General features: G+C 37.0%; 1 protein-coding gene across 23 annotated transcripts in view; it reads right to left on the bottom strand.

Moving 5' to 3' along the window:
• The window catches only part of EMC2 (ER membrane protein complex subunit 2), a 565,050-nt gene that overhangs the window by 294,566 nt on the left and 254,640 nt on the right, over positions 1–15,844 (bottom strand). For 22 of the 23 annotated variants that reach the window (XR_006592742.1, XR_006592744.1, XR_006592760.1 and 19 more), the window contains one exon: positions 2,704–2,836. The exons of the other annotated variant lie outside the window; for it this stretch is intronic. The gene's annotated coding sequence lies outside the window, so the exon portion shown is untranslated. The remainder of the gene's footprint in view (positions 1–2,703; positions 2,837–15,844) is intronic. 23 annotated transcript variants of the gene reach the window in all.

Genomic DNA, 15,844 nt, shown 5'->3' with positions numbered 1-15,844 from the left:
AAATAAAAAACGTTGAAAAAAAATTATAAAAGTTAATTAGACAATAAAGGTGGAACCAGAGTTTGAGCCCAAGCAGTCCAACTGCAGAGCCCCATGCCTTATGACCACTACATATTTTCTTCCATTCAAATAGTCTTTTCTCACTACACTGAGAAATGGATAAAATACCTTTTCAGTAACTCTGAGATTTAATTCAGATAGACATAGATTTAAATCATGATGTATGACCTTAGAAAAACAGTCGAATTTCTCAGATTCTTGGGTTTTTATTTGTAAAACAGAGATAACACCACTCTGAAGAATTACTATGAAAGCAAGAGGTTATATATGGTAGCCATTTCATACATGAGAAGTATTACCACAGCACAGATAGATAGAGAACTGTCAAGATTAAAAAGCAAAAATAGGGCATCTGGGTGGCTCAGTTGGTTAAGTGTCTGACTCTGTCTTGGCTCAGGTCATGATTTCATGGTTCGTGAGTTCAAGCCCTGTGTCAGGCTCTGCGCTGACAGCACAGAGACTGCTTGGGATTCTGTCTCTCCCTCTCTCTCTGCCTCTCCCCCACTTGCTCGCATGCAAGTGCTCTCTCTTTCTCTCTCAAAATAAATACATAAACATTGTTTTTAAAGGAAAGACAAGTGGGGTGCCTGGGGGGCTCAGTCAGTTAAGTGTCCAACTTCAGCTCAGGTCATCATCTCATGGTTCGTGAGTTTGAGCCCTGCGTTGGGCTCGGTGCTAACAGCTTAGAGCCTAACACCCGCTTTGGATTCTGCATCTCCCTTTCGTTCTGCCCCTCTCCCACTCACAATCTGTCTCTCTCTCTGAAAAAAAAAGTATATATATGAAAAACAAGCAACAAAACAATGAAAGCCAGGCACCCAGGACAGATATCCAGGGTGAGGGATAATTGGAAGTAGATCATCTTCAGAAATATTGAAGGAAGTATTTCCCTTAAACAACTCAGTTGATAAAGTAAACTTTGAGTATACTTGCAAAAGAAGAAGAGATATCAGGTAATCACATAAAAACAAAAATACAAAAAAAGAGGATCAGTTGACTCTGTACAAAGAGAGAAAGCAAAATGCAAACCATTACAAAGTATTATGCTCTGAGCCATGGCAAGCCAAATTAATTCACACAGTGAAGGAGGAAATGAAGCTTGTGTCAGAATCCATCTATCACATACAATGCAATATTCACAAAAGTAGCTTAAGTTAAACCAGACATAGTTCTGATCCCATGTTGTGGAGGAATCATCTCTGTGACTTTTATTGTTGTTTCACTGAAGCTCTAGGTTAAAGAATCTCTTTAGCAAACACTAGACCGAGTGGACAGCCACTGGCTATTCCAATCAAGAATCCCATATGTGCTGTGAAAAGAAGTAGATGACAGACTTTAGAGAAGATCACTTTGGCCAGGTCTCCAGTGTTCTTGTGCTCTATATTCTCTAATGAAATTTCCCCTTCCAGTCAAGTTTCACAGCCTTTCCACTGTGGATGCACTAAAGATCTAAGATGAAAAGCGGGGGGGTGGGGAACATTATGAAGGGGAGAGAGGAAACTATAGCACAAATAGCAAAAGGACAATCTGAAACAGCTTGAGAGAGGATCCAGTGTTGTAGCGGCAGAAATCTCCATAACCATTTGTTACCATAAGTTGGGTTCTTCTATTCTCTAGATCCCTATCTTCACAGAGCATTGTAACGAAAAGGTAAAATTTATGAAAATAAGACATATCCTTTCCTAGTTTGTTTTGTGTACATAAAATACACAGACAAAAGCTTGAATTTTAAAAATTCAGTCAATTAAACTTGCAGTTGTTAGATGTATCTAACTACTGCCTACTAAAACAAGAGCAACAATCTTAATGTCGTTGGGGGGGAAATTACTGCATTCCCAGCCTTTCTGGAGAGACACTTCAAAAAAGGCTTCCACCTACCAAATATTAATACATATTTTATACACTGGCTTTGAAGATAGCTATTAGGACAAAAGAATATGATCGTGACTATATTCCTTATTTTATCCTGTGTGATGGCATTTTAACCTGCTATTAATACTGGAACATCTAGTAAGCACTCAATGGATATTTGTTAAATAAAATAGGAAGAATTTGGTAAGGAGTTTTAAATGAAATTTCATGATAATTAAGACCAAGGGCTTTCAGATCAAATGGACCTGATAATTTACTTATCTATATCTTTGAGCAAATTTTTAAATTTCTCTAAGCCTCAGATTTTTTCATTTAAAACTCAGTCGGTTAGGTGTCCGACTTTGGCTCAGGTCATGATCTAATGTTTGTGGGTTTGAGCCCCACATTAGGCTCTGCTGACAGCTCAGAGCCTGGAGCTGCTTCGGATTCTGTGCCTCCCTCTCTTTCTGCCCTTCCCCTGCTTGCGCTCTGTCTCTCTCTGTCTCTCAAAGATACATAAACATTAAAAAAATTTTTTTAATGTCAACATATAATTAACCCTTCCATTGAGTGGTCATTTAGATTAATTAGATAATTCATATAAAACTCTTATCTCAGACCGTGCTCATGGTAAGTACCCAAAAACAGTCATTAATACTTTTGTGCTTGATCTTAGGCAGATAATACACACAATTCTTTAATCTGCTAATTATATAGTAAGTCTTTTTGTGATAATATTGAGTATTATGTTATTGCAAAACAGCACACTTTTTGGAGACCTGTGAGACTCACCCACAAACAGATGAGAAGAATATCTCAGAATTTGACGTGCTCATGGTTTTATGGAAGATCACTGAGAGCATGGAAGTGGATTTAACAGCAGAGGGCACAGCAAAGAGACCAGGAGGGAGAGAATAATTCACTCCTAAGAGGAAAAAAGGAAAGGATTCTGTCATTTTCTGATGCTGAATCTCATAATATCTCTGACAGGCACCATTGAACAAGTATACATTATACAACTCAGCTGTCCAAAATAGCAGTTACATGGGAAGAAAAAGATAGTTTTTTTTTCTTGAAAAGGAGGAAGATGGAAAAGAGGAGAAAGCAGCAGAAAACTTCACTATACATAAAATGGAGAAAATCAAGATGGGACTGTGGAGCACAGGGCAATATAGTGGACAGTACATGGGCTTTATAATGGGATAGATCTAAATATGGTTTTCTAGGTCAGTTATTTGCTACTGAGGCTAAGTACCTATTGTTAACAATTTGTGCTTCTTTTGCTTGATCTTTGTAATAATACCTGTATCATTAAATTAAAAAAAATAATTGTGTAATAAAAATTGTGATTATGTCATAGGGTTGTTGTGAAGATATAAAACAACAATGCTAGCAGAGTGCTCAATCCATTTTCTCGTCTATATGGGTACTTGAAAAATATTTCTCATATACTCTGCAGGCAAGGAAATTACAGAAATGCTTGCTAGAGCATTGTATCTTGCATTTGTTTACTCATTTTTCCAGAAGCATTCCTGGTAATTGTAGGCATTACATCAATTTAACCAAACTTGAACTACATTTCCCAGAATCCACCTTTCCTTCATGGGATTAGTTCAGGTGCAGACATGGAAGATACAAGTGAAGCCCAGATGTCTTCTAGTGCTGAGAAGGCTGGTGCAGTACAGGGCACTTCTGCAGCTCCTGCCTATTGGAGCTAACCTCCTGGCTTTCTGGCTGGAGGGTGGCAGCAGTAACTCCTCGAGACCCTACCACATCTCCTGCTCTAAGTTCTCCAACTCCTGGTCCAGGTTTGTGTTTAGGTCTGTGACAATGGGAAAGGCACTAGCTTCTGAAGAAAACCTTCATCATTAAAACTGTAAACCTGGAGGTGATAAGGAACATGTAGAGGTTCCAGTTCATTCGTTCATTCTCAAGGGTTCCAGTTCAAACTCACAGTTTCCAGTTTGTATTTTTTCCCCCAGTCCATAACCATCTTGCGTTCCCAACTACCTGCACATGGACATCTGGTTCCAGCGCTAGACTTAGAAACTAAACATCATAGAGACTAGTTCTTCTGCCTCTATTAACCATGTAAGGTCAAGTCCTTATGATAAATACTGTAAATATACACATATATATCCTGGTGGTTCTACTTCTATAAGAACCTTGACTGATACAGAAGGTTTTCTATGTGCCAAGAACTATGTTTTGGGCTGAGGAAACAGATGAATAAGGTATAGTCCCAACATTCATAAAGGTTTACAGTGCTTAGAGAAGTCAGCCATCACTCATCATATCACAAATTATAAAGTTTCTATGGATTTATTTAATCTGGAAATTTGTATAAATGAAACCATATAATGTTACCTATTTGGTCTTTTTTTTTCTCACTTAGCATGTTTTCTAGGTTCATCCACATTGTAGCATGTATCAGTACTTCACTTTTTATGGCTGAGTAATATTCATTTGTAAGGATATATCAGATTTTGTTTATTCATTCATCTGTTAGTGGACATTTGGGTTGTTTCCACTTTTTGGAACTATATAGTTCAAAACTAGACAATGATTTTTGCACAACGTACAAATGCCAATCAATTATACACTTTAAAATAGCTAATTTTATATTATATAAATTTCATTTCAATAGAAATTTTTTTAGGGTTTTGAAGTTATAAAGTTGTTTTCCTTTATTAAACAAATTTACATGTATCTACAATTATTCAGAGTGAAATTCGAGAGATTCCAGATCATGGATTTTATGCAGTTTATGGATGTCAAACTGGTAAAATGTTCATTAAACTAGATATTTTCAGTGATAAGGTCAGATGCTTTCCACATTTGACTACAATCTGCTTTGTATATTTTTCTTTGCTCTGCTATTTTGCAGCAAGCCTGTCATTGATTGGCTTCTTGACATGCACATAAAATCAATTAGCATTCAGTCTCTGAGAATAATTCTCTTAATAGGTTACTGCTTTCACCATTTAACCAACAGAGAAACAGTTCTTTCCACACCACCCTATACTTATTTAGGAAGGCATTTGGTAACACTTATCAGCCTGCACATGCCAGTAATTAGATGTCAATAGAATTTCTATGTTCAATCCTTTGTATACAAGAAACATTTTAGCCAAAATTCCCAGTCTTCTCACAATTTTCTGAACTCATCAGTTTTTGTCCATTCACCATGGGGTGATTTTAGAGACATGGAATAAAGTCCATCACATCTGCCTCCAAACTTCCCCTAAAAGGGGGACAGTATGAAAGTAGATATCAAGATTGAGAATATGCCAGGCCTGTTTTCTATTCCTTATGTTTCAGGAGGTACAATGACAAACCACTATCTAACTTCTTATAAGTGTAACTTTTTCTTCAACTGTTAACCTAGCTTTTTGTTGTCATTGTTTTACTTCTTTGTTACTCCAGAGATCTGATCTGAATGTCACTGTCTTGCAGAACTTTCTAACCTCCCTCCCTCCACTATCCTTCTCTTGCACTACGGTCCAGCCATACTGGCTTGCATTTGGGTTCTAGAACATGTAAAACTCAACTGCATCTCAAGACCTTTATAGTTGCTGCTCCTTCTACTTGATTCCTCTTCCTCAACAATGCCATGTGGCTTCCCTTTTTCCATTGTTCAAGTCTCAAATCATTTGGTATCTTTTCAGAATGGGCTTCCCTAGGGGTGCCTGGGTGGCTCAGTCAGTTAAGCATCTGACTTTGGCTTAGGTCATGATCTCACGGTTTGTGAGTTTGAGCCCTGCATCAGGCTCTGTGCTGACAGCTCGGAGCCTGGAGCCTGCTTCAGATTCTGTGTGTGTGTGTGTGTGTCTCTCTCTCTGCCCCTCCCCTGCTCACACTCTGTCTCTCTCTCTCAAAAGTAAACATTAAAAATTTTTTTTAAAGAATGGGCTTCCCTAGCTATAGCAGCTCTTCCAATCACACCTTAACCTCTTTCCCTGTTTTTTTAATTTTATGTATCCCCTCACTAGATCATATAATTCTTAACATAGGGACTCTGCCTGTTTTGGTACCACTGTTTGCCCAGAGTTTAGAATAGTACTGGAACAGATAGTAGTTGCACAATTAATATCTTGGCTGACTGATTATAAACTAACAGACACTAATTGTGCCAATAAATGAAAATTTCAGTGTAATTCATGGTGGTGCCATTCCTTGTAACACAGTATTCTAGAAAAGATCAAGTATGTATGTATGTTGGATAGATATTTTTTCTGGAGGAGCAGGTTATAAGTTCAGTTTAGTATTTTGAAGTACTATTACTTTTTTTTAAATGTTTTTTCCTATTTATTTACTTTTGAGAGAGACAGAGTGAGAGCAGGGGAGGGGCAGAGAGAAAGGAAGACACAGAATCTGAAGCAGGCTTCAGGCTCTGAGCTGTCAGCACAGAGCCCAACGTGGGTCTCGAACCCGTGAACCATGAGATCATGACCTGAGCCAAAGTCAGATGTTCAACCAACTGAGCCACCCAGGTGCCCCAACTATTACTTTTTTTTAATTCAAGTTAGTTAACATACAGTGTAGCTTGGCTTCAGGGGTAGAACCCAGTGATTCATCTCTTACTTATGACACCTTCAAAAATTAATATGTTGAAATCCTAATCCCCAACACGATAATGTAATAAGGTAATGAGGTTTGGATGAGGTCATGAGGGTAGAGTCCCCATGATGGAATTTGTGCCCCTATAAGAGGAAGAAGAAACACAAGAGCCTTCTCTCTCTTCTTGTTCCCATAAAGAACAGATCATTTGGGCACACAGCAAGAAGGTAGCCCTCTGAAAGCCAGAAAGTAGGTCCTCACCAGGCACCAAATATGTGGGCACCTTGATCTTGAAATTCCAGCTTCCATAATTGTGAGAAAATAAATTTCTGTTGTTTAAAACACGAAGTTTATGGCATTTTGATATAGCAGCAAAGGTGACTTAGATAAGAGTGTTTCCAGAAGGAGAGAATTGTACAATGTGTGAGATGCTGCTGGAATGATGTAAGGTGAGAACTGAAAAGTATCCAATGAATTTAGTCACATGGAAATTGCTGATAAACTTTGTTAGAGTTGTTTTACTGAAGTGATAGGGTCACAAGTCAGACTGAGGAGTGGGAGATGAAACACAAGGACTGTGAGTACATGTGTATCGTTTTTGCTATATGTGACCTTGAGCAAAGCTCATACATTCCCCAAATTTAATCATTATTATCATTAAGTTGAGCAGCTCATACTTATGTTGGAGACATGTTGTAAGGATTAAGTAATATGATATGGAAAGATGCTTAAAACACCATGAACACTCAATAAATGCAGATTCCTTTCACTTCTCCCACTTGAAGGCTTTTAAAATAAACCTGTTGACCGGAATCAAACATATTGCCTTAACCAAGGACTACACGGGAGTTTTGTTATTTGTCCAATAAAATACTGTGCAAGAGGAGTATAGAAATTGTGTGTGTGTGCACGCACACATGCGTGTGTGTCCTAAAATCATTTGGTGATATGCCTTACTACAATTGCAGAACACTATGAATTTATGTTCTATTTATATTTCATCCTAACCCTGAGATTTTTAAAATAGAATTTATTGTCAAATTGGCTTACATACAACACCCAGTGCTCATCCCAACAAGTGCCCTCCTCAATGCCCATCAAGCATTTTCCCTCTCCCCACCCCCCTGTCCACCCTCAGTTTGTTGTCTGTATTTAAGAGTCTCTTATGGTTTGCCTCCCTCCCTCTCTCTTTGTAACTATTTTTTCCCCTTCCCTTCCCTTCCCCCCCACATCCCCCCCCCCACCACTGCCTGGTCTTCTGTTAAGTTTCTCAAGATCCACATATGAGTGAAAACATATGATATCTGTCCTTCTCTGACTGACTTATTTCATTTGGCTTAATACCTTCCAGTTCCATCCTCGTTGCTGCAAATGGCATGATTTCATTCTTTCTCATTGCTAAGTAGTATTCCATTGTATATATAAATCATATCTTCTTTATCCATTCATTAGTTGATGGACATTTAGGATCTTTCCATAATTTGGCTATTGTTGAAAGCGCTGCCATAAACATTGGGGTACATGTGCTCCTATGCCTTAGAACTTCTGTATCCCTCGGGTAAATTCCTAGTAGTGCTATTGCTGGGTTGTAGGATAGTTCTATTTTTAATTTTTTGAGGAACCTCCACACTGTTTTCTAGAGCAGCTGCACCAGTTTGCATTCCCACCAACAGTGCAACAGGGTTCCCATTTCTCCACATCTTTGCCAGCATCTGTAGTTTCCTGAGTTGTTAATTTTAGCCATTCTGACCGGTGTGAGGTGATATCACAGTGTGGCTTTGATTTGTATTTCCCTGATTATGAGTGACATTGAGCATCTTTTCATGTGTCTGTTGGCCATCTTGATGTCTTCTTTGGAAAAGTGTCCATTCATGTCTTCTGCCCATTTCTTTACTGGATTATTTGTTTTTTTGTGTGTTGAGTTTGGTAAGTTCTTTATAGATTTTGGATACTAATCCTTTATCCGATATGTCATTTGCAAATATCTTTTCCCATTCCGTCTGTTGCCTTTCAGTTTTGTTGATTGTTTCTTTTGCAGTGCAGAAGTTTTTAATCTTGATGAGGTCCCCATAGTTCATTTTTGCTTTTAGTTCCCTTGCCTTTGTAGATGTGTCAAGCAAGAAGTTGCTGCGGCTGAGGTCAAAGAGGTTGTTGTCTGCTTTCTCCTCTAAGGTTTTGATGGTTTCCTGCCTCACATTTAGGTCTTTCATCCATTTTGAGTTTGTTTTTGTGTATGGTGTAAGAAATGGTCCACTTTCATTCTTCTGCATGCTGCTTTCCAGTTCTCCCAGCACCATTTGCTAAAGAGACTGTCTTGTTTCCACTGGATGCTCTCTCCCGCTTTGTCAAAGATTAGTTGGCCATACATTTGTGGGTCCTATTCTGGGTTCTCTATTCTATTCAATTGGCTATGTGTCTGTTTTTGTGCCAGTACCATACTGTCTTGATGATTAAAGCTTTGCAGTAGAGGCTAAAGTCTGGGATTGTGATGCCTCCCACTTTGGTTTTCTTCTTCACTACTACTGTGGCTGATCGGGGTCTTTTGTAGTTCCATACAAATTTTAGAATTAATTGTTCTAGCTTTGAGAATGTCAGTGCAATTTTGATTGGGATTGCATTGAATGTGTAGATTGCTTTGGGTAGTATTGGCATTTTATCAATATTTATTCTTCCAATCCATGAGCATGGAATGTTTTTCTATTTCTTTGTGTCTTCTTCAATTTCCTTCATAAGCTTTCTATAATTTTCAGCATACAGATCTTTTACATCTTTGGTTATGTTTATTCCTAGATATTTTATAATTCCTAGGAATTGTAAATGGGATAAGTTTCTTTATTTCTCTTTCTGTTGCTTCATTATTGGTGTATAAAAATGCAACCGATTCTGTACACCAATTTTACACCCCTAACCTTGAGATTTTTATTGGAGACTCTACTTCCTAACTAGCTTATTCCCATATCTTTTGGTTCCCTATTTATTATGCCTCCTACAGGAACATGTTTATTTACATAAAATTCTTAATATGACTCTCTCTCTCTCTCTCTCTCTCTCTCTCTCTCTCTCTCAGTAGATGGCATTTCTTCATGGTCAAAATTGCAGTGAACTTGAATCCTTCAAAATATCCTTGATCACTTCCAGTTTATACCACTTGCCAGTTCAGACATGCTATAGTCATTGCAGACTTTTAAATGTTTGTTGTCCTCAGGAATGCTAAGCACAAATGACTATATACTCTCTTGTTTCTAATATCTTATTTTGACTACAAGTTTTTTGCGAGGCCCAATCAACCAGAGGCTCCAGCATGGGAGTGTGATTTTTAGCAAGGGACAAAAGACATTTAGATTCTTTCATAGCAGCAGCAGCAGCCATGGTGTCCTGCATGTAGCAGCAGCTCTAGACCAGCCTGTTTAGGCTGAAAGACCTTGGCCTCTTCCCTCTTGGCATAAAATGCTTTGGTTCATATCCAGTCTTATGCTGGTTCTTTATCTTCCCATTGATTCTGTGCCATCCTTGCACATTTATATACATAAATTTTTCTTTTTCTTCTTTTCCCCTAACATCAGCCAGTTTTGTTACCTGTAATCAAAACATTCCTAACTAATAGAGAGGGAGGTCTTCACAGAATAGACCCAAGTAAGAATCTAGTGACCATGCTTAGTGATGGAGCTGGCACTTCCACTTCCTAACAGAATTATTTGTTGCTTTTGGCAGATTCAGAAGGGAAAAAAAAACCCACTGCCTTACCAGAGCTTCTGATGCCAGTGACTATCACTCTGGGGGTATTCTCCAGGGAAAAAGAACACTGGGGGAAAAAACAGCATTGCAATTTAGACTGCCACTCCATTTAATAATGGAGAAATGGTATTACTTTACTGGTAATTATTTTTTTTAAAGCCTCATGTAAAATGTTAGCTGGACTCTGTTTATTGGAATGTATCAACACATTAAACAAACTTAGCTTTGTTGATTTACCCAAGACAGCTAACCTGATGAATTTCAATGGAGCCCGTTACAAATCTGGCTCTGAGTTGTAAAAATGTCTATTTTGAGTCAAGTCTGAGTTGGACTATCTACTTATATATGTGTTTTTCTGCCTTTAATGACAGACACATACATATGAAAAAGTTGTTTATCCTTTGAGCACCAAACATCATACAGAGTCCCTTTTAAATGTTAAAACTGGAGCCATTGGTCTGTTATCTACAGAGAGAAAAACAATACTGTGGCTTCAGGAGAAATAGATAGGAGGGGGTGAGATGGGAAGAAAAACACCAACAGGAATGATAAACTGGATTTTAATGACAAAGTCACTTTGCCAACTGTAACTTGGGTGTTGGGTAAGCTGATCTGACTTCATTAGGTGATAGCCAGCCTCCCAAAGCCATCATCAGCCTGGAAGAAAGCCATATGTGTTGGTCGCACAAATGGACATTGATTTTTCAATAAACTGGAACCCAAAGCCAACATCACTTCAATGATATCTTTTCTCAGGAGAGAGGATTTCTCGCTCATGCCTGGCACCATGTCTCAGCTCTTACGTTACAAGAATTACATGGGTGAAGCAGAGTAGAAAACATCAGCTCACTTAAGTCATGTGATAAATGAGGCAATTAAGTCAATTAGATGCACAGTTACTGAGTTATATCTGTTTTGCTTTGTAAAATATAATTTTAAATAGGATCATCTATCTTACCATTCTTGACAGCATTAGAATTCTGTGGGGCAGAAAAAATGTGATTCATTACTCTATGAAAACAGTGCCTACTCTCTGAACTGGATAAAGTAACCTTGGTTTTTAAATTAGAGGTTGTGATCCCTTAACTCTTTCTCTGTAAGCAGAACACATTTTGTGTTTGTTGTTTATCTAACACTCTAAATGTACGGCTTTTGTACTAGCCATCATGTGGTTGGGGAATTAGTATACAGAACATTAATTTTTCAATGTGTGATTTACCAGATGCGTCTCTTTCTGGGGGAAGAGAGAATAGAGTTGTAGCAGATTTATGTTCTGGTTGAGTCACTTTGTAATAAAAGGATGAGCAGTCACCCTTGTTTGTGGGAAGATCACCAGGACCTTCAGTGGTTTAATTAAATACTGTTCAGTCCCACACCATCCTCTTGGTATACAGAATTGTCACTGGTAAGAGGTTTATCTATCTGCAGAGAAGCCAAGGAGCTTTGGGAAAGGTGACCTAACAAGACCCTTTATTTTTGGAAGATCAGTACTTCTAGAGCCTCCAGTGAATTGTGATGGCTTCACCTAGGGTGTGTGGGCCAGTCAGGGCACTATATGCCACCAGGGGAAACTAATCGTGAATCAAGTTAATATTGGACTGGTAGCCACAGCTAGATTGGAGGCTTATCAAGAAATTGCTCATGAGTCAAATTATGTTTCCTTTGCCCTCCACAAATTATATTTTAGTGAACCAACTAAACTTTCAGTGAACTATTTTTGTGAACCAACTAAAATTAGTGAACTACTTAAAAGTCTGGATATTTCACATATAAATATGGATTACTTTGGCCAGAGTACATGCACTGTAGTTTGCTTTCCAAAGCCTACCACTAGCATATATACTTCTACTCTCCCTGCTTTATTCATTTCTTTTACTTTCTGGAATCCAGCAGGTAGTTGAATTTTTCACCTTTTGCCTACATGGTCTTAGAAGAGGGTTCTGATTCTGTCACACAATGGGGCTGAGGTTTAACCCAGCCACCTGGGTGTGTGGTTGAGAGACTACAGCTGAACAGGTGGGGAGAAACTGAGTTGTAGCTTTGGAAGTATTCCTGGCTGAAACTGAGCATGTGAGTTTTGATATCACACATTGAAGGGTGGAGATCTAGCAAGAACATCTGCAGGAGAGAACAGGACATTAAACATGGAATTTTAAAGAAAGAATTAATTGTTGGCTAAAGAATATGTAAATCTTAAAAAAAATATCATCAAATTGACCTGAGAAAGATTGAACCAAGTTAAATACTGACCAATGGTTCATGAGAGCACCAGTTTGCATACTAGTCTTTTTCAAATTTTGCTAATCTGATGGGGGAAAATTGCCACTTTGAATTGTCTTGAAATCTGATGAGGTTAAGTGTATTTTCAGATGTATGCTGGTCATTTGTATTTTTTCTAAGAATTGACAGTTTGTAACTATTGTTTATTTATCTTATTAGGTTATTTGCATTTCCTTATTGACTGTAGGAACCTCTTGATGGTTCTTTCTCTGCCATATCTGTTGCAAACATTTTCTGCCAGTTTGCTATTGCATTTAAATTTGGTGTCATTACCTCATTGTTTTTATTTATAAAATAAAAACTGTTAATGTTTTTTACGGGTTTGGGGTTCAATGTCTTTCATAGGTCCCCTCAACTCCATGATCGTCAAAATAATTTTCTGTACATTCCTTTAAGAAGTCTGTAGGCTTTGTAGTTGAATTTGATTAATTATCCAAAAGTTATTTTAAGTTTGCTGTGAGGTACAGATTTAACTTTTTGAAACAAAAGGAGAGCTGATTACCTCACTATCATTTTCTCATTATTACAAATCCTAATTGTATCTTAAATTAACAGGTGTCTTTGCCTTTTCGTTCATTTTGAGATTCCTATAAGACAACTTCCTTCTCGGAGATTTAAGATTGGTGATTACTCATCATCCTTTTCTCCAGATTCCTCAAAAATTGACAATAGGCGCTTAGAGTACAGTAAGAAAGAAAACGTACAGCATGAGGTTTGCACTGGCTGAATAGTGTCCAATAATCTCCCAAAAATATAGAACTTCTCATATATTGTGTAAAAAGGATATAGTTTAGCTTGGGGCCAAAGTGAGACTCCATTTCTTCCCTACAAATCTAGTTCTTAGGGTCTAACTGTGGGGAGAGTGAGATCTGCAAAGCAATTACTCAACCAGTTCAAGGAAGAGAATGCCAGCATCCCAAACCCAGTTTTCTTGGAGTATTTACTCCAATAATATCTCCCTCCAAGGAGGTGTAGAAATGTTCTCTTCTTTAAGGAAAAATAAAAAACAAAGGAATGACCATCCCTCCCAACTTACACTCTCATTGTTTATCTTTCTCAATTTTTCTTTTTCAGATATGCTTGCATGTTTTCTCTTTCAGATGAATTTTAAAAGACACTTGTAACTTCATTTTTAAAAATCTTATTAAGATTTAATTCATTATTGTATGTAATTTACTTATTTATTTAGGTTTAATTAACATCTTTACAAAACTGAGTTTTCTCTTCCTGAGGCTTCTTTACTCAGGCTTTATTATATACACTTGAGTAAAGTTATGTAATTTTCCCTATAAATGTCTTATGCACTCTGCTAAGTTTACTTATGGATACTTTAATAATTTTTATCACCATTGAGTTGGATTCTTTTTTTTTAAAGATTAAAAAAAAATTTTTTTTAATAAGAGGGAGTAGGGGAGGGGGCAGAGAGAGAGGGTGAGAGAGAATCCCAAGCAGGCTCTGCACCATCAGTGCAGAGACTGACTCAAGGCTGGATCCCACCAACTGTGAGGTCATGACCTGAGATGAAATCAAAAGTCTGGACACCTAACCAACTGAGCCACCCAGGTGCCTCTTTCTTTGTTTTCCTAATTAGTTTTTTACTTGTATATAGAATAGAGATTGATTTTTATATGTTGACATTATATCAACCTATTTTACTAAAATTACCATTCTGTTCCTTCTCTCTACCAATTTTATTTTTACAAATAATACAAGTTTGAGTCTCTTGTTTCAGTACTTCTAACTCATTTTCTTTTCTTGCCTGTTGCATTGGTTAGGACTTCTAGTTCTAGTCTTAATAGTTTAAACATCCTTATTTTGGTCAAGACTTCAGGGGACATGCTTTTAACGTTTCACCTTTATGATATTTGCTAAGTTTTTCTGACATATTTATTTTTAAAAATTAAACTAAGAAAGAACCTGTCTATTCCTAGTTTGACTTTATGAAGAATTGTATTGATTCATCAGAAATGTCTTTTCTAATAAGATAACTATATAATGTTCTCCAAATCTGTTAATCCAGTTGAATTATATAAGTAGATTTCCCAATGCTAAAGCATTATTACACCTCTAGAATAATCATGTTTGGGCATTTATATTATACTCTGAAAAAAATACTGCTTTTTATTTATTAATATTTAATTAAGATATTTAACTTATGTTTGTAAAGGAGATTAATCTATGGTTTTCTTTTTTTCAGAGTTATGCAGCTTAGTTAAATGAGTTTTGAAGTTTTCAACATTTTTAATGCTTTGTAAAGATTATTAAACAGTAATTTTCTTTCAAAGTTAAGTAGGATTGGCTTATGAATTACATTTGAGCTAGTCTCTTTTATAGGGATAGATTTTCTCTTTTTAAAAAATTTTTTTTAATGTTTTTATTATTTTTTTTAATTTTTGAGACAGAAAGAGACAGAGCATGAGCAGGGGAGGGGCAGAGAGAGAGGGAGACACAGAATCCGAAGATGGCTCCAGGCTCTGAGCTGTCAGCACAGAGCCTGATGCGGGGCTCTAACTCATGGACTGTGAGATCATAACCTGAACTGAAGTCGGACGCCCAACCGACTGAGCCACCCAGGCGCCCCTATAGGGATAGATTTTTAATATGGTTATTGATGTATTCAACTTTTACCTCTTCTCAAGTCATCTAAAGTAATTTATACTTTCTTAACCATTCATTTTCTTTGTTTTTATTATTCTTTTTGAGCAAAAGTTATGAGTGCATCCTGTCAATATTTCTTGACATTTCCTATCTATAGCTATGTTTTCCTTCTTTCACATTATTTTAAATTCTTTTTTTCCTTTTATACATTTATCAAAGAAAACAAAAGACTAATTTCTCACTTTATTGATTAAATCTACTATGTCCTCCCATCTGTTTATTGAGTCCTGCTCCTATTTCAGGAGTTGGACCTTACTGTGTGCCTTACTAGAGTTTTTGAGAGCCACACCAGAACACTGTGAGATTATTTAAGTGAGAGTCCGTCAGTTTATAGGAGCTTCTGAAAAGCAATACTGAAATTAAGGGAAAGAAATTTAATTACAACCCATATTATCATTTGGTGGAAAAAGCTTTTGAAATGTTCTAGTCTAACACTATTAATTTTTTAATTTATTTATCAAATAATAGTTTTGAATGAAAAATATTCAATGTCTACTATATACTGGATGCAATGTGATGTGCTGAGGATATAGCAGTTAAATAAAAACACATGGTTCCTATTTTCACAGGGCTTACAATCTGGTAGAAGAGACAGATAAACATACATTAATAGGTAATTTTTAATTGTCCCATGTACTTTGAAGAAAGAAATAGGGTGCTATGAAAAAGAGTAATTTCGATGGAAAAGAAAATCAGAGAA

Source organism: Felis catus, chromosome F2 (genome assembly GCF_018350175.1).
Source record: "Felis catus isolate Fca126 chromosome F2, F.catus_Fca126_mat1.0, whole genome shotgun sequence".
NCBI lineage: Eukaryota > Metazoa > Chordata > Mammalia > Carnivora > Felidae > Felis > Felis catus.
This window is presented reverse-complemented; position numbering and strand designations above follow the sequence as displayed.